The 19,741-nt window shown below is 42.3% G+C and overlaps 1 protein-coding gene across 15 annotated transcripts in view; it reads right to left on the bottom strand.

The window, feature by feature from the left end:
* Positions 1–15,895, bottom strand: part of GTDC1 (glycosyltransferase like domain containing 1) — a 186,160-nt gene extending 170,265 nt beyond the window's left edge. For 13 of the 15 annotated variants that reach the window (XR_010372962.1, XR_010372963.1, XM_064450997.1 and 10 more), the window contains exons 1-2: positions 15,809–15,894; positions 5,928–6,008 (exon numbers count right to left, since the gene is read on the bottom strand). The gene's annotated coding sequence lies outside the window, so the exon portion shown is untranslated. Of the gene's footprint in view, positions 1–5,927; positions 6,009–15,808 lie in introns of all 15 variants that reach the window. The other 2 variants (XM_064451002.1, XM_064451007.1) reach the window with 1 other exon arrangement.
* Between the last annotated feature and the right edge of the window lie 3,846 nt (positions 15,896–19,741).

Raw genomic sequence — 19,741 nt, 5'->3', positions numbered from 1 at the left:
ACTGATGAGTTATATCAGTCCTCATTGCAAAATAGCAATACTGACAGATAAAAAATGGCATTATTTGTGGGAAGGAGAGGAGGTGTGGGTTGCAATCATCTTGAATCAGACCAGTTAAGTCACACTGTGCCACCTGACGCTACACCACCAGGTGCTGTAAAAGCCAGCCTGGCCCAGGCTTGTAAACCCCATAGCCTACAGAAGCCCCTACAAATAAAATAAAAAAAAATAGAAAAAGAACTAAAAAACAAATAGGCTTTAAAAGTCTACATAGATTCCAAAAGTTACCAAAGCACAGTATTTTTACTTAAATTCCTGAATGATGTGAAGATAATAAAATTTTTTTCCTGAATCAAAACCCATTTAAGCAAAACTCATGGCGAACAGCTCAATGTTTTGTTTTTACATTTTGAGACTGTTTTAAGAATAAAATTGCGTCCTTTGAACAGGACATAATACCTGCTGACTCTTAAGATAAAGGAGAATATGAGGAGTTTCTAGAGAAAGAGATCTGGGGGCTGGGGGACACGAGCATCACAGCACTACTACAGAGCACAGACAAAAAAAATTTCCCAAGCCAATACAGGAAAATTCCAGTTTGGAAAGCACCTTAACATGGAAATAAGCATCCTTGTATTTTGTTAGTACAAAAATATCGCTGAATCAGAGCTTGACTTCCCTGGCTGATGACAGTTAACTGATGAAAGCTGATGTTATGGAAAACTGTCATCAAGTTTCATAAAAGTGTACGTGGAAACATGGTTACTAGGGTATTAAAAGCTTGGGAGAGGGAGGTTGGGATGGAAGGCTCACACTACCAAACTGAAAATACAAAAATTTTGACCCCCTGACCTTATATGCAATGCAACATTTGGGAAAGAGACACAGCTACAGCCAGGAGGGCAGGAACAAAACCACGTTACTGGTAGGCTGCCATGGAGGATGACTGCTACTACTCTAACTTTTATCTTACAATCTTGTGAGAGCAAGTTGTGAAGGGTGTTTTGCCTCCACATCTCTTGAATGACTAGCATTTAAGGATTTTACTTTTCTGATCTCAGGGACTACCAGCTAAGGCCTGGAACACTGTAAAACATTTCTGTCGGACAGGCTTTCATTCCATACCGAGGAGGTACAGCGGAAGGACCTAATCTGAAGTAGGGTCCTCCCCCCGATAAGGCGGTACGCTACTGTGTGTCAAAACAACGCCACTAACATTTGAGATTCAACCTCTCCCATATCCATTACTCCCTGTAACCCGCTCATCAGAACAACCCGCTTGGAAGAGCACGTTTCACTAGATCTTCCTGTGAGTCAGGGCCAGAGAGAGATATACACACTCAAAAGGGAGACTTAAAAATATATAGCAATTAAAGATCCCCCAACACTTTCATGTACTACTCCTTGGCTGGAAATGAAGCTCAGTAATGTAGAGAATTTACGATTTATATTGACAGCACAAAATAACTTTTTGTCCCAGAGACAGACCGAATGGAACCATACCCATTTGCTTTCATGCAAACTCTCACACGGTGAGTTACATGCAAACACAACACGTAACAGAAAGGCTATGTGTACTGGAAGACATTTGACTTCTCATTCACCAATGTGTCCAAGTCCTAATTAGAATAAAATCATTTAGTTTCCGAGTCTCTGAAAGGGCACAGCCATGCTAAATGACGAGCACCCCAAAGCCAAACTACTACCTTGAGAAATGCTTTAGCTTTACTGGTTTGCACTCACCTTCTCCATTTTTACAGACTCGCTGCAGGAATAGCATCCAAACAATTATAATTTGTGACCTTTTAACAAAATGGTAATTTCTTAGACTAGTTCTTTTATATTCCATCCCTTGTTCTTCCAAATAGAGCTGCATAAAAATACTTGAAAAACTAAACGTTCCCAGTGACAATTCCGATCATGTCATTCTTTGCACATGAACATTAAAAGATTCAACAACAGCAAAAAACTCTAGTTACTCTTATAACTTCAAGACTAAATCCTAAATATAGTAAGTTTTCAAACTGTCTTTCCTAAAATTCAAATAATATGTTCATCGCTTTAACCAAAAGCTAGCAAAGTACAACTTGTATTGTGCTGCAGGCCATAAAGTGAATGTTCTTCATCTGAATCACGGATGGATGAAGATGCAAAGTAGTTTTTGAAAATTTCTAACAGTTCTGACACTACTGTGTGCTCCTCCTTACAAGTCACCCCTAACTATTTATCAGACCTACTGCAGAACTTTTACTACCTTCATAAAGATATTTTTCATCAGTTCTTCATATCTTTATACCTAACCACAGGAAACTGCGTAGAATGTGGGCAGAAGCCCCAGATGAAAAAAAGGGAGCTGGGGTAAGAGAGGGACCACAGCAGCTGCTTCAGTCGGGCTGGGGAGGCTGTGGTTTAAAAGCAACACTGAGTAATGAGTTTTGTCTTTAGCACAGCACTCAGGTGATGCTTTCTTATTATTCACCTATCCAAAGTAACCATTCTCCTATATAAAAAAAGAAGTTCCCAAGTAAGGGGAAATTATTAGAAGCCCCCCCTTCTCTTCTCCATCTTAGATTGATGCATCTCCACCAGCACTGCTTCCAGTACTTCACAGCAGAGAGCTGTATTTTACTTGTGAATCCGATGGAATTCTTCATTTCTCTACCCCAAATGAAGCCTCCCCCCAAAACTAAACTGTTGTTATACCCAAGACTGGATATTGCCAACATGTGCGAAATGGCTTTAACATCCAGTACCTCAAACAAGTTAGAAACAGGGCTTTTAGACTCATGTCTGGAGAGTATTCGGGAGGTTTGGTTTTTTATTAAACAGGTTGTGCATACTTGCCTGTGGCAGTCTTTGTAAGTTCTGTAAATTTAGACACTGCTTTTACAGTTGGGCAAAAAAAAGTTTCAATTATGAAGAGATTTCAATATTTAAAAATCTTTTCAATTTGACTTTCTAAAAAATATAGTACCAGCTTTAAAGTCAGTCTTTACACACATAGCACTACAGAACAAAATACCGTGTGCCGAGATGCAAATGCAGGTCTACAACGTGACCATAGGTACATTATTTTATTGCACTGTGAACACCAGCCTTCAGCAAATGTCCCTGACATCTGACCGTGCAACTACCTAGAGGAGCCATCACGACTGCAAACTCTGCCTACTCCTATGAGCAATGAATTTTCTATACGGCATGTGAAGGGGCAAGGACAGCCTACAATCAATTCTGGAGCTTCCCAAATGATCCAGGAAGCCATGGCAGAGGTGAAAATGTAGATAGCCTGTCACTACTTGCAACAAAGTCTTGCAGAAGCAGGAGCAGACAGAGCCCTGACCTTTCTGCAAGTTGCCGTGGCTCAAACGTACAGGTAAGGCAACATCAGACATAAGTGACTGCTGCTGTTTTCAAAGACCTGACACTTTATACTTCAAAGGCTAAAGCCTCTGTTGCTACCAAAGCCCTTTGTTAAGATTTTCTTTCTCTCCTTTCTTCAGATACTGTTTGCTGTGGTATAACAGAAGCAGCTTCCAACTTAGGGGACTCCTCAAAGGACTCTAGGAAACACCTGGAGAGCCTGCAAGATGCTGGACACTAATACCAGGGTACGAAACACCTACACTGCGACAAAGATGATGGTAAACAAGATGCCCATGCTTGGCTGTGCAATTAAGTGTCCCAGAACTAGAAATGCCAGCTAGACACCCAGAGCCATTTAGCTTGCAGTCACACAGGAATACCTTGTGAGCCCACTTGTGAGATGCCATCCTTACAGAAAAGCATCCAGTTAAATGACAAAGTGAGCATGAACTTTGCCGGCAGCTCTCAGGACTCCCTAAATACCTCCTCGTGAATTAACACCACATACAGTCTAAAACACCATCAATAAGACCTTTAACAGCATTCCACTAATTCTTCCAATGCACGTTTTGCATATGTCCGTATGTACAGAGAATTTGCAGGCATATATGAAAAATGAGTAAAATAAAGCTAAGATGACATGCGTTGCAACATAGGATTTTTCTTTTTAACTATGAGGAAGAATCAAACCAATATTTCTGTGATTTGTTTTTGCACTATTTAAAATGGTTTTTGTACACCTTCCTCTTGAAATAAGCCAAATAATAGTTACCTCATCGCAACATTTTTCAAACACTTATCACTATGCACTGCTGATAAAGAAGCTTTCATCCTTTAAGCACTGCAACTTTTCCTCTCAAAGCAAGATATAAGCGGAGGCTGTGTCACTATTCGCATAACAGAATTACAGAAGTTTTCAGAGCAGTTTACCAAAACTTCAAAAAATATATTATTTCCTCAAAGCAAAAATAATACATTGCATTTGGAAGATGTTTGCTCTTAGTGCTGAGCAACACTTGTTATATACCTGAAGGGTTTCTTAAGCACGCCAATCTCCCCAGCAACTCTGGGCTCTAACTACGCCAATCAAATCAGCTTCACACGTGTTTAAAAAATGGAATGCAAAAAACAAAGGTAGAGTCTTAGTGTATCAACAGCTTCTTCTGATTTCATAGACAACATTGAAAGAATGAGCACTGAAAATCCTGGCCATACATTAAGGCAATTCTTACACCCAAACAATTTGATAATGTAACATTGTGTATGAAGCCACTTCTTTCATAAATTATGATCTAAACAGAAGACTAGTCAATTCACCAAAAGATATCAAAGAGATCCCTTTATTACAAATGATCCAAGTATCCCCCTTGAGGCTATGGCTATCAGAAAGCATTTAGTTAGCTCCCAAGCCAATATTTTTCATATCTGTTCTATTATGAAAGTGTAACACATTTTCAATAACTTTTAGCTTCGCTATACAGAGCAACACATAATTTCCCAGAACCCTTTGGAAAATCTGACATGCGAAATGATTCTCTCGTCAACTTGTGTATTATTAAGATGAAAAAACGTATATCAGATCAGTTGATCATTGACGGGAACGGCAAAGTATTGGGAGCTTCAGGACAGATGGACGAACTTCAGGTCATATAAAATACTACCAAGGCTGTATTTGAAGAAAAATGTGAAAGTTCGTGAAAGCACCCCGGGTGAAAATACTTTGTGTTGCTAAGAAACATCATCCCTGATGATGGATGAATTAAATTGTCTCAGTTAGTGGAGCCAACTCCAGGCATCCTTCGTTTATTAGTAGAATGTTTTCTTGTACTGGTAATTTGTTTCACCAGCTACATACAAATAAAAAGCCCTACCTTCAAATGAAACTGAGAATTTCAAACGTGCGTAATTAACGCTTGAAAACAGAGTTCACATCTTGAACAAAATGTAACAACTACATTTTCAAAGTTTACATTTTTAAATGCAATATTAAGACATGCAAACGATTAAGAACTTATTTTAGGGTAGTCCGCAGTGACGTACCCTGTTCAACTTCCAAAATTACTCTATGTACAATCCAGTGATGAATAAAACTCTTCAAATATTTCTGAATACTTAACAACATAAATATTCAGGTAATCACATTTTAAACATCACTGAAAGAAAAGCACATTCATTTGTCACGTATTGTGATGATGACACCAACATAAAAACTAAGCACGAAGGAAATAATGCAAACCACCTGCTTTTCTCATTTGGAGGTTGTCTTCATGTTTCATCCAGTTCCTCTTTTAATCTATTACTTACAGGCTGCTTCTTCTGCAGAACATATTCATGAACTTGCAGCAGTATATCTTTCCATTTCTGAAGTATGTGTTTTCTGTTGAACACCCACAGAGCATACCTGGCTCTGCCTGCCACGCACTTAATGCCATGGCATAAAGCAAAGTCCTTTCAAATAGATTATAGTTGGAGCAGAGGAAGGCCACCCCTGGCCTCTTCCCACAACTGCACGACAAGCCAGAGGAGCTCTCCTGAAAGGGGAAAGAAAAGCAAGCACATCTCACCTGGCACGGCCTTCGAGAGCAGGACGCAACAGCAGAGACGAAGCACGGCAAGCGGGGAGCCCCGACATAGGCAGGAGAGTCCTGAGATCAGAAAGTAGACATACAACAGCTGCTCAGAGAGGATAGAAAAGGGCAGAGTTTTCTTAATAACCCAGAGAGGAATATGCAGAATTTTATGTCACCCAGAAACCAACGCAGTTGCTGCACTGAGAATAAACCAAGGGCAAAGACCCATTTTGTGAGAACACAGCTGGCAAAAGGGGAGAATAATTAAAGAAAATGTATTTTAATTTGTGCGACGGCAAGGCCTTGGGGTTTTTCTTCCTATTATTCTAGACTGTGTTCTAATGAAGATTACAAGTTAGAAGTCCCAAGTTTTAGTACAGCAGAGTTCAATTCAAGGAAAAAGGTGAAAAAACCCTCTATAAACTGTTCTTTGGATCCCATCACAGCTTCTAAGTTAGAAAGTACCATGCACAGTTACGTGGTGAGGCCACATACTCAGCTAGTCAATACACAGAGGCAATCAGAGAGGCTCTTCTTCCCAAGTAACGCCACCACAGAGAAGAGTTACTACCAGAGAGTGTGAGAAGAAGTATTTAATAATGATACCAATTTGGCTGCACTACAGGAGATGTGCTTCCTGTGGGCCTAATAAGGAAGAGCTTTACAATATAAGCAGAAACATTTCAAAACCTCAGAGGACATGTCTTATCTGCACCACTTCTGCTTCTGGAATCCCAGAAATCCTGAAGACAGAAGGCAGATCAGACTGCAGCTTTCCTAGGCACAGATGTTGCAATCACATCTGCCTTAACTGTAAGCCACGGTCCTTGCTACTTTCCGACTCTTCTAGCAGCATCTCTTGGTTGCTTTGGTTTTGGAAACATCAATGCAGAGGATAAGATAAAGTGTTTCTGATCACATCAGGTATACTAAAACACTAACATAAAAGAAAAATGCCTGCAGATTATGTCCCAAGCAAATAGCATGAAAGAAAAGGTTTTGAAGTAGAGATACCCTTTCTTCCCCTTCTCTCTTGTCTACATGACTCACAAAATAGCACTTACTTCAAATAACGAGATCTGTTTGATCAAATATTTTTTTAAGGTGTTGATCTAGCAGCCATGAAGAATGACCATTTGTGCATGAATGCACCCCAAGTTACTCGGACACAGAAGCATGCACATGTATATTTATCCAATTAATTACAGGTGATTTTTACACACCACTCTGAGGAACTGAACCACCACCAACCCGGGTGCGCAGATCCATGTAAACGTTCTCCAACTTTTTTTCTTTTATCTCACTAAACACCTATAGCTACAAGATATCTGACTTAATTCACCCAGTTCCAGGCCCCCCAGTACAAGATGGGCATGGATGCACCCAAGCAAGACCAGCAAACACCCCACAGATGATGGAGGGGTCAGAGCACAACCCAGCCATCCTGCGACTCCATCTCCAAAGGTCGAGTCTGCATTAAGGTACAGGTTTGCAGGACTCAGACTATAATAAGGGTCTTCCTTTTAGCCCTCACACTGTAATCTAGGCAGAATTTTCAGTGCAGGATTATTTAATGTTTTCATCTATTGCTTGGATGATGAACGACATACTTGCAAAAGTTGGTAGTTACCTGGGAAGGACTGCAAGCGTTCTGGGAAGCAGAGTTAGAATACTAAAAAATAGGACTAAGTGATTAATAGCAGAACTGAAACTGTGGTTTTAATACTGAATTGAATGCAAAAAGTGAAAATTAATACAAATTTGTATTAACAGGAGCATCATATGCAAAAGACGGCAAGATTTATTCTGTCCATCACTGGTACTGACTGACTAAGGTTGTACATTATGCTCTGGTCTGGACACACAGATGTAGGAAACCTAGAACAGCTCAGAAGAAAACCTAAGCAATCAAGGCAAGGTAAACAGGCTTGCTGAGTACAGAAAAAAAAAAAAAAGATGAGTAAAGAAGGGAGGTGCAGGCTTCAAAATAGGTTAACAGTGGTGACAAAAGTTATGCTCATGTCCCACTGCTGCAATATTCACTGCAGGGGGAAAAAAAAACCCAAACAAAAAAGAGAAGCTGCTTAACGGGTTAGGTAAAAAAGTCTGAATAGTATTAGAGGAAATACACTATCTCTAGGAAGAGTTAAACAACAGATTAGGTTATGGAGGGGTTGCACAAATCGTCACTGATTGTTTTTAAGACCTAGTAAGATGAACATGTCAGAAAACGTCTACACATATGTATCTGGCTTTACGACAAACACTGTATGCTCACACATACAGTGCAGGGCCTCAGTGTAGAGTGGATGACCTCCCAAGATCTGTGTTTTCTTTTCTAAACCTAAAGGCTGTACGAATTTAGGCTCCTGCCAGGCAAATCAGCAGGTGACTTGACTGCTCCTTAGAGCTCCAAGTAGGCTTTTGATATCTCTTTCTTCTAAAAAGCCAAGGCAGTCTGTGATTGACAATTTGCTATCACATCAAGCATGCTACCTTAAATATGAAGTACTCTGAATGATCCACTGGGGAAATAAAGTCAAAGTACAGAGAAAGCAACAGCAACCGATCCCGGGATGCCAGTCCTGAGAAGGGAATCGAATTGGGGAAATTGGGCAAGGATGCACATCCCATTAGAACCTAGAAATACAGGTGGTTATTTTTGTTTCTAGCACCTACAATAAATAAGCCTTAACAAAAAGAAGTATTTAATAAAGTACTTAGAGAAATAAGGAGGGAAGGTTTGACGTTTCTGAGCTTATTTTCACAGTGGTATGAAAGGAAATGAGGTAGAGTCAGAGCTAATTCTCCTTATATAATTTCACATGGAATGATTAGTTCTGCCCCAACAGTAACAGCTTTCCAGAGGGTCCTACTTGTCGCCAAGATTGCATACAGATGCTGTAACTGTAGCTTCCCTATTCTCCACTGACAACCAACTTAAAAGGCCAATATAATATTCATTTTACTATAGAATGAAATTCACAGCATGAACAGTAAAATAATGTCACAGCTACCATGAAACTGCTGTTGCATGTTGGGGGTTGTGACTTTTAAAAGTTTAATCATGAAACAGATTCATAAAGAGGAACATGCAAAGCAGCTTTCTGCTTTAGCCATGTCCGCGGTCGTCGCCTGAGAGCTGTGGTCTGACAACGACAGGGCAAAGGCATGGCCGAGCATTCGTGTCACATGCCCCTGACGGTTTTTGGTTTTTTTTAGAAGGCAGGTTTTCAATCTTTACTGTGCTGAATGCCCCCTTCTCTCAAGCCTGATTAGGAAAGACATTCCACATTCATGGGGCTGCTGAAGGTGGTGGAATTCCATAAGTCACCTGGGTCGCTTCTGGGTGAAATACCAATTACCAGCAATTCATCTCAACAAGGCCAACAAAAAAAAGCCCCGTAAGAGACATCACTCAGCCCAACGGTGAACACATCACACGGATAATCCTAAAACTCTTTGCAAAAACTTGTAATAGCTATTAGGACTTTTGTAAAGCACTGCAGTGTTTTGTATTTAATCCCTGAATAGACGCTGGTAGAAAAGCCATATTCAATTCCAAAATTGCTACTGCAAGTTCCAGCTCAGCTACTACTATTCCTTTAAAATACATACTGCTTTTTAAAGGATATACATAAATATACTTTTTTCCAGGAAGAGATAGCCTACCTTAGTAAATTTAACTATCAGAAAAAACCCTAAATGATTGCCCAGAACAGCATGTCAAATAATGAGAACTTTAAATGCGGATATTTTGCACTTGCTAGCACAACCATTTGTTTTACAAAAGACCTACAGGTTAAATACAAAGCATGCTATTAGTTTTAGACACAAGAACAACCAATTTTTTATGCCTTGCCAGAAATAATAACTAATTAGGCCAGCACCACCCTACAGTCATTTCCATAAATCCTGCCTTTACATTTAAATCACAACCAAAAAGAAAACTGGCTTAATGATAACAAAAGCATATATTTACTGTTAAAGTTTTCTTAAAGCAAGATCAGGACAAGAAATTATCCTCTAAAGCCAACAAGAAGATGTTATTGTTTATTTGGAGAACTTGAATTTATCTCAAACCACGCACAAAGTTTACTATATTGAACTGCAATCCAGCAGACAGACAAGGTGAGTGGCAACACTTTCAAGTGGGAAATCACCAAACACAGAATTTCACAGAATACTGACGGATTATTTATTCTGCAAAGTCATTCTACGGCATATGCCCTGTGTAAACCTTGAAAACAATCAGTATAAAAGATGCAGTATGTCGAACTACTTGCTGAATTTTTGTTTTCTGGAATATTTGTATGTAAAGATCAAAGCAGAAAGATACATAGGAAATATGACACTGAGCATCAGATGAGGAGCTGTACTTCAACTAAAAGATTTTAATTTTTAAATGATGGAAATCATGGTGCTTCTGAGAAAGCACTTGTTTAATTATATGCACCAGGCAAGATATTTATTTTTACAATACCTTATTTTCATAATGCAACGTGGACTTTATACCTATTTTATTTACAAATATGTCACTCGACAAATAAACCACTATGAAAACAGAATCAAGATCTACATTGTCAAATAATCCAAAATAATGCCATTAATGGGCAACTTCGAGGCTTTTTTTTTTTCCTCCAAACCAATCTGGCTGGAAAGAACAGGAAGAGGATATTTTTCTAAGAGCTAGTCCTAGAAATGGAGCTACCTTCACTGCTCTTTCCCCCAAATATTCTGCCGCTACAGTCACACACCATCACTGGTTTATCTAATCACCCCATCCTGCCTCGCCAGCATTCACATACATTTACTCTTGCACATATGCACAGAGGTTTGCAATATTCTGGAAGTTCTTCCATATAATGGCTTTATAACAGGTTTCTATCACATGGGTTTTATCAGGCCTTTAGAGAATGAACCAAAAATCTCAGTTCTCTGAAGAAGGAGCTTCTCTTTGTCTTTTCAGATTGAGAAAAATACCGAATGGCAACAGCGAGGTCCTCATCCTTCATTCCAAGACACTGGACCACTGAATTCTGCCAGGGTGAGTAATGCTCATCATGCAACATCAATTCAGTAAATCTTCCATCCCAGAGAAAGAATAAAAGACTGCCTCATATTAAATATGAATCCAACTACTTAGGCGTGAGCTTAAGGGGTGTGGGATTCCACCCCACCCCCCACCCCCAAATGACAGCTTCTAATAATGCCTATGAAGGAAATCTTGCCCTCTGGATGGTATTTCATTCATCAAGACCACAATCACCGTAAGTTTTCTGTTGCCAGAGGCATGGTCAAAGTACCTTTTTAAGGACCACTGTTGTACCTCTAAGAGGAAAACATTCCTGTAGTATTTATGGCAGTATCACACTTGCACCATCGAGCGTCATTAACACAGACATCCTGTTGCACAAACATGGCATCTGACTGCCCAGAAATAACCTTGGAACAAAGCTGGAAAGCAGCACGTGAAGCCACGCTGGCCACGCTGTTGTATAGACACAATACATAAAGAGGTTTTCAGATGCAAAACTGATTAAATTCCTCCTTTTTTTATGTCAACATAAACATTTTTCAACAATTCTTTTATAACAATTCAGCGAAGCTATGATTCAGAAAAAATAAGGTATGAAGACATTAAATCCAGTTGCATCAGAAGTGCCAAAGTGAAAACTTCCACTAATCACATACGTATTAAATTTCACACATATGTTTGATTATACCTAAACCTACACACACGCAAATATCTAAATCAAAGTTGTTTATACAGCACTAACTTACTCTGGGATTTATGTGTCTCAACTGTTTGTGTTCTTTCTGTGTCTTATCCCTAACAAATAATTATTCAGGGGAAAAAACGAAACCGCACTTAGTGCCCGGCATTGCCTGCTTTCCTCCAAGTTTTGCATTTCATCGTTAATTTTACATATTGCATTGTTAATTTTAGACATTCCTCCAGTTCTCCTCTGGACATCAAAGAGCTGCTCATACCCAAAATACCCACAATCCAAAGTATTGGCTTTCCAACTTATTGTCATTTATAACTTGAAAAGATCTTTGATTTCTTGCCTACAGGAAATACTGTGGATCAAAAATAAAACATATATATATGCTCCCATATAGACGAGATCCAGGATTTAGGATAATAGACTGTTTGGAGACATGGCTTTCAGATTTAGATTTCATACTCTGTCTGGTGCTTCACACATTTATTTTTACTTTCACATCTGACGTGCAGCAATATGGCTAGCTAAGGTGTACATTTAAGACATACTTTGATATATATCTATTCAGAAGTGAAATTCACACTGGGGTATGTGTCCTTACAGCACTAAGGCACTGCTTCACCGCTGCTAACTGCACCGCTTACTGATGGCTGGGGGCAGAGGAAGGCAGGCTCTCCAGAGCCCCTCGTTAACAACCCTGCCACCAAAGATTAAGATTATTTTCCTGCTTTACAAACTTGGTAGAGAACATTTCTCACAAAGAAATGGAAAAAAAAAAAAACCAAACACGGTAGCCAATGTGTTTCTAAAACACCTGCTGTGTGCGTACCTAACAGCCTCGCCTATCTATTTAGAGTTTGTTCTGCGCTTTCGTATCTTTTTTTTTAAATTAGCAATATTAATAAGTTATGCCACTAGTCCCAGACAATGAGATACTCTGCTCAAGTTAGCAAATCATTTGCCTTGGTTTTGTTACCACTCCCACGACACAATGGCTCATGTCTCAAGCAGCAGTGCACAGCAGCACTCAAATAGAACAGTCCACTTTAAGGTCCCATTATTTATACCAACAGCATCGAAAAAGCTAACCTTAAAATATATTCTCAGTATATTTCCTTACAACAGAATACAATTCTGTTCACACAGGAATAAGCTTTCATATATGTTATATATGTTTCTTCTGAACACACAGTTCAGGATCCAATTTATACAGAAACAGCAGCTCTTTAACTGAATTATTTAACCAGGTAAGATCTCAAGACTTTGGACAAGACTTCCTCTCTGCAACTGAAAGAGCTAAGACAAGGGAATATTCCACATTAAACATCTGCTCATCAACAGCTGCAGGAGAAATGTCTTCTCTCAACAGCTCTCCCCATCTGAACTATATAGGACTGTATTGCATAAACATATTCTGATCTTATGATGCCAAAACAATGCAGTGTATAAATATTTTTCTTTTCTGGTAAAAATGTCTACCTAGAAATCTCCACCAGCACGAAATATTGCTCTGGGACCATAAACCTTCACCACTCTGATCACAACAGAAAGTAACCGAAGTCCATGGTATATATTGGGCCAGAGGCCTGAAGCGCTCAAGGCACGTGGCTCTTCTTTGAACTACGGGCAACGTCAAACACTGCAGTCGTAGGGTGTAGAAAACATGTATGAAAACCTAAACCAGGAACTTTTTGTTTTCATATTCTCAAATTTTATTGAGCAGAAATGTTTGAGGATCGTTTATTACTTTTACCGGCCACTCTAAAGTGGGCCTCCAGCCAAACAGGTCTTTAAAATATGTCTATATTTTAGTTTTAAAACAACATTAAGGAAGTCGTATAACTTTTACGTTAGAGCCTAAGTGACTTAGCAGCAAAAGTGACACGTTTCAGCTGTAACGCAGGCACTTTGTAAGCTACGAGGACGACTTCCCCAACAGTACCAGCCGCACTTGGTGCTGATCCTGACGCAACAGAGGCATCCACAAGGGTTAATTAACAAGTGTTTAGCTCGTGGCAAATCCCAAAAGACTGAAATTCAGATGATGTTTGATGGTATCGTATTAGTGACTCATGTGCCAAACGCCTTCCCTCATTCAGGCCAAATTCTGAGGGACAAGACCGACCCACTATGCGCGGTTCTTGCCTTCGCGGGGCTTTACTGTGCTACTCCCAGCGCAATAATCGACAGTAGTTGTAAGCGTACTACCGCAGGAGAACTCAAATTGTGCATTTATCACTGGAGGGAGAAATTTTGTACCACATTTGTAAAGCACCTACACCTTGAGCTGGACAGTGGGTTTGCTTCCAGTGGATTTTACCACTGCTGTTGACTGGCCAGCTAATTATTAGACTAGGAAACTGTTCAGAAAGTTTGTCAAGACTGAGGTATTGCACTACTGAGAATGATCCTCGCCTTTTTATATGTGGTCGGCATATAAAACCAAAGAAAAAGCCAGCACTGTATCCAAAAATCCTGCCTTTAATTGATTTATGCAATCTGGATTCATAGCATTTAAACTTATGTCAGAAAGTATTCTTTACGGTGTATTTTACTACATCTGGACTTCCAAGAAAAAAAAAGAAAGGAAGCAAGAAGAATACACTCTACATTAGGTCTTGAAAGCTCCAATTAAAATTCAGTATTGTACTTTGCATGGAAGCTCTTTACATGAAAACCCTGTCATGGTTAAGATTTAAGGTTAACCAGGTTAATAGAGTCCAATAAAATAGCTCCATTTAATTATGCCAAACCATTGTTATAAGCCACACTAAAATCTGCTACTCATCTTTACCTGACTATTGGGCTAAACTCCGAATCACGGTAACGCACACCCACTTCTCACCAATCAGAAAATCCTACCATAAAGTAAGCTTCAAACTCTTTCCCCCGCTTCTTTAAAAAAGTGCATGCATTTGCACCTCAAATGGTTTCTTTCCTCCAGTCTGCTACTCCAATCATCACACAGTCATGTGTTAAAAGATTTGTGCAGACCTGCCAAGTCTCATTCAGCCGAGACACACTTTCCTAAAGTTGGGAATCGTTTGCAAAGTGTATTTAAGCGGCTTCTCTGCTACGAAGCGTTCTGTCACACGGCGCTTTTGGCTTAAAATAATAAAAACAAAATCCTAAAACCTAAACGTTTTGAAAAATTGAAGGGGTTTTTTTACGTTTTTGTTTTCCTTGTTCTGTAAACACAACACTATGCCACCAGGAAGGTTACAATTTTTTCTGAGAGTTTTACCAGCAGAACTATTTATGCATATTAACGTTTTAATGGCTCTATAGTGACACTTGGAATGAAACTGGGTTCACGTTTTGCAGCTCACTTTGTAACTGGTTACAAAAAGCGGTCCCTGACCCGCGCACCTTGTAGTTAAAAAAATAAAAGTGTCTTTAGTACATAACCACACACGCTCATTTCGCATGCTGAGGGCCTCGGGGGGCTGCGGCGGGGCCGGGAGCTGACGCAGGCCGGGCCCGTCCCGCCGGCGGCTCCCCCGCAGCCACCTGCCCCGGGCCGGGCTCAGGGAAGCCGGGCCCAGCCAGGCCGCGCTCCCTTCCCCGGCCGCCCCGCGGCCCCCGGGGGCTGCGCAGGAGGGCGGCGGGGGCCCCGGAGTGCCGGGGGGCCTGCCCGCACTCCCGCCGCCGGCAGCGGCTCCCCGGGGCCCAGGCGCCATGTTAGGGCCGCCGGGGAAGCGGCGCCCACCCGGTGCCGGCAGCCGCCGCCGCTCCCCGGACAGCCGCCCCTTCCCGCGGGGCTCCCCCGCTCCGGAGGCCGCCGCCAGGGCCGCGGAGCCATCTTAGGGGTGGAGGGGGGGAAGGGCCGGGGAAACGGCTGCCCCCAGCAGCGCCGCAGGTGCCGGGAGCCGCGGCAGGCGGAGCGCCCAGCCCCGGCTGCCCTCGCCTCCCCCGGGCCAGGCCTAGCCGAACCGAGCCCAACCGAGCCGGGCTCACCGGGCCGGTCCCCCCCCGCCCTTCTCCTCCCGCGGAGCGCCCGCCACCGTCGGCCTTCGGCCCCGTCCGCCTCGCCCGGCCCCGGGCCGAGCGCCCGCCCCGCCGCTCGGCGCTGACCCCTTCCTTCCCTCCCTCCCTCCTGCCTGGCTCGGGCGGCCCCGCTCCTTACCCCACCCAGAGGGAGCTCACCTCCTCCTCCTCCTCCTCACTCCCGCCTGGAGACCGTCGGCACCGACGCGCCGGCGTCCCGGCCCCTCCCTCCCCTCGGCGCGCCGCAGAGCCGGCCTCCCCCCGCCGCCCGCCGGGCCCCCTCCTTCCTCCGCCCGCCGCCCCGGGCCGGGCCCCGCTCGCCCCCGGGCCCGGCGCCGCCCGAGGGACCCACCCCGCCGGCGGGGCGAGGGGCCCGGGCCCGCCCGGCGCCCCTGGGGCAGGAGGCCGGGCAGAGAGAGGCCTCCCCGGCGGGAGCTCCCCCGGCCGGGCCCGGCTGCTGGAGCCGGGAGGGAAAATAAGAAAACTGAGCGGAGCAAAGCGGTGGAAGCGTAGGGCGGGCGGCGGGGCCCTCCCGAAGGCTTCGGCGGTGGGTGGAGGGAATAAATAACATGGAACCCTTTACTAGGTGGACTGAGTACCAAAAACAAAAACCACCACACCAAAGTTTTTCTGAGAGAAACAGATGTAAGAAGAGAAAATTTAGGGGTGTTATCAGGTATATGCGGGTAGGAGGTGTGTGTTTTTTCCCTGATAAGCCTTCTCAGGTGGGGTATCTCCTGTGGAGGCCGGGCAGGCATTGGCCTCACAGCCAGTCTGTGAGCCCTCTGCTCCCGCCTCAGCAGGTGACAAACCTCTCCAGCTAAACTTTTTGGAGGAGGAGTGTTTCTCACACGGACTCAGTTTAGTGTGGCGTTACCTTTGGTGTGTCAATGTAAACTCTGGGTGTTTTTTTTTAATAGGAAGTCAAAATGAGTAATACCTAATGGTGTGATAAAGCAAAATTTCCAGAGTACGGTTGTGACAAGCGTCAAGACCAGTAACTTGAGGAATTATGTATTTTTTCCTACTCTGGCTAATCAGTTATTATGAAAGAGTGCCGAGAAGGCTGATTTGCATGAGAAATACCCTTAGGATAATGCAGCATTTTGTTTCACAATTTTCTAGGTTCAAAAAGCTTAGTAAAGTTGTTTTCCAATAGTTTCCCACTCTCATGCACCTCTGAATTCCTGATACTATCAAGCTATGGAAATGCCAAAATGTCACAAGGCAGGCAGTTCTTCCTGTTGATTTTTTTCTTTTTTGCCCAGGCAGAAGCGGTAAGACCTGAGAATCTTGTAATATTTATCACTTACATTATAAATAACTTTATAAATATCAGATTTTCGTCTTTCAGACGTTGTCAGACAGGGTGAGAGATGAGGAGACCTTCAGTCCGGCTGAATAATTCGCCCCCGGCGTGTGCTGGAACGCAGACAAACAGGATGTTTTATCCCCAATTTATGGATAGAAAAATTGAGGCGAGGAAGTGAAGGCATTCATTTTTCAAGTGTAGAAGTGCTCATTTGTAAGCAGGCAATTTAGGCTTGAACTTTTTTTTCCCTTTTTTTTGAGGAAAAGCACCGTGTATATACAGTTCCCATTGAAATTGCACTCGAGGCACCCAAGCAGAAAGACTTTGGCCATACTCTTTTGGGGTCCCGCAGCCCTAATCCCATGTTCTAATTGGCCAGTAATCTGTGGACAGATATTGTAACAGTTCCTTTAGAATATTTTTCTACTTCTCACTCATTTGCATACTAATGGCATAAAAATAGGCACTTCCTGCCAGTAATTAGTTGGAGCCCAGAATTTAAAGAAAGAAAAAGACCACAGCATTATGGTAGACGGATGGTACTGAGGAAGCTGCAAAAAAGAGTCACTTCTCTGGCGCTCAGAGAACGCCTTTAATTTAGAGTTCAAGGCTGGCAACTCTGTTACCTCTGTGTGACAGGGATTAACTGTTTGCTTGGCCTAATAACTTTGCCTCTAATGAGCCCCCCCTAACTTTTTTCATAGCAAATCACTCTATCTGTCCTGCACCCAGCCTTGCTGCTGTAAAGGTTTTTCTTTTTTTGCCTTTTTCCCAGAAAGAATAATGCTAGCGGTGAAGCCTGCACCGTGAGCGTAGTTCCTTGTGGAGCACCATGACTCAGACCGGCACAGGCTGCTCAAGGGTTCTTCACCTAATGAGGCGCTGTGCAACTCGTAACCACATCAAGTCATGTGAAGCTCTAGGTTAAAATAGCCCGTTAAGAGCAGGAGAGCTTCGGGTGTATATACGGGGTCAGTTGACTTCTCACATGTAGGTCATAGACTTGAATGCAAACCAAGCTGGTGATCGCTAAAATTTTCCCCGTATGACAGCAACATAGGTAGCTTTTGTTTAACATGTCGGCTTTTTCAGTCAAATACGTAGCACAAGAGTTCTCCGCATTGTAGAAATTTCTCCATTGCTGCTCTGCTGGTGGTACCCATGGCAAGGTGAAACATGGAATCCTGGAATTATCCATCCAACCCTGAAAAACAGCGATAACTTCAATGACACAGGGAAATTTTATTTTGTTATTTTCATTGCCCTAACTTCTCTGGAGATAAATGTTACAGATTACATTCTCCAGGGCTATCGAACTGACACCTTCAGCAAAGAACTAAATGCAGAAACTCTTCCCATGGTGTCACTTACAAGAAATTTCAGCAGTTACTCTTTGCTATCTATGATCAGACAATACTGATCTCCAGTGATGCAGTTTAAAAGCTCATGAGATGAAACTACACTTAATTATATACCTTTAACTTATTTACCTGTCCAATAGCAAAGTAATTATTAACGTATTAATCTCTCTGATACATTGAGTGTAACTGTTAGTTTCTTTAGAGCCACTGCTCTCAAAGAACCTAGGGATGGACACAATCAGTGAGGTCTATAGTCCTTAAGTCCTTAAGTCCTGCACTGCAGCAGTAAATGTGCAGTCCCCTTGGTGGAATCCAGAATGAAAGTCAGATATTTAGACCTTCTAGGGAATGCTTGGAGAGAGTTTATGCTCTTTGCAGACAAATTAAGTCAACACAATAGTTGCATCAACACAACTGTGTCTGCCCAAGCAGTCTTGAGGGAGTAGCAATGTCAATCAATTGGAGTGGCTCTTTAAATGACCTGTGAGACTGCAGTTGCAATGAAAGGCTAGAGTATGGAGAAGAAGCTGCTCCAGCCCTTCAACATTCACCATGCAAAATCCTTTTCCGAGGGCAGCCTTTTGTAGCTGCTCCTTCTCTGAGTGAGGGAGGCCTCAGTTTGCGTTGCAGCCTAGTCAGTCAGGCACTCTCCAAGGAAGTGACAGATTTTGGTTGAAAATGTTTCACAACTTGGTAGGAATCAAAACTAGGGTCTCCCCATCTTGTGACAGGCTCTTCTGCTCCAGGTCAAGAGGTGGAGGGAGGAATGAAACTTTTGGGGTGGCTGACACTGAGCTAGTGAAAGTAAGCCTAAGCCTACACCGCTGTGATCCGGGCGCTCAGTGGGGAGCATCCTCTTGGTTTCAGACTCCGCTAGAAAAGCCTTTCCCACCTTTCTTACACCTTTTCATTTCCCTTTCCCTCTATCCATCCCACTTAGTTGCTAATCTTAATGTCAAGCATTTATGAAACTCTGTATTACGTTGTGCTGAACTTAGAAGTGAAATTGTGTCACCTTTTTTTTTTATCTTTAAAAGCAAACCTTGTGAAGCTGGTATCCAGTAGAACTATATTACCAGAAAGTATTTTCCTGAAAACTTTGAGACTCTAGCTTATTAAAGCACAGATCCTTAAGATGATTGGGTCTATTCCATTAGTAGATTTATAAAGTGTGCAGACTGAGTAAACAACAGTGACAGCTTGGGGAAGTGTATGCACCTGTTTATTAAAAAGACGTTAACAAGGGCAAATCTAAAATAAGAACATGTACCACAACCCAATTTTCAGCAAATTTTTATGCATGCCTACACTTAAGGTTACCAATGTTATTGGCAATTTCTCTCTCTCTTTTCTCTCTCAGAAGTACACGGCAACTGATGAGCACGGAGCATCTGTGGCAAAGGAAAAAAACGCCATCTT

This window comes from Phalacrocorax carbo, chromosome 5 (assembly GCF_963921805.1).
Source record: "Phalacrocorax carbo chromosome 5, bPhaCar2.1, whole genome shotgun sequence".
In the NCBI taxonomy this organism is placed as follows: Eukaryota; Metazoa; Chordata; class Aves; order Suliformes; family Phalacrocoracidae; genus Phalacrocorax; species Phalacrocorax carbo.
This window is presented reverse-complemented; position numbering and strand designations above follow the sequence as displayed.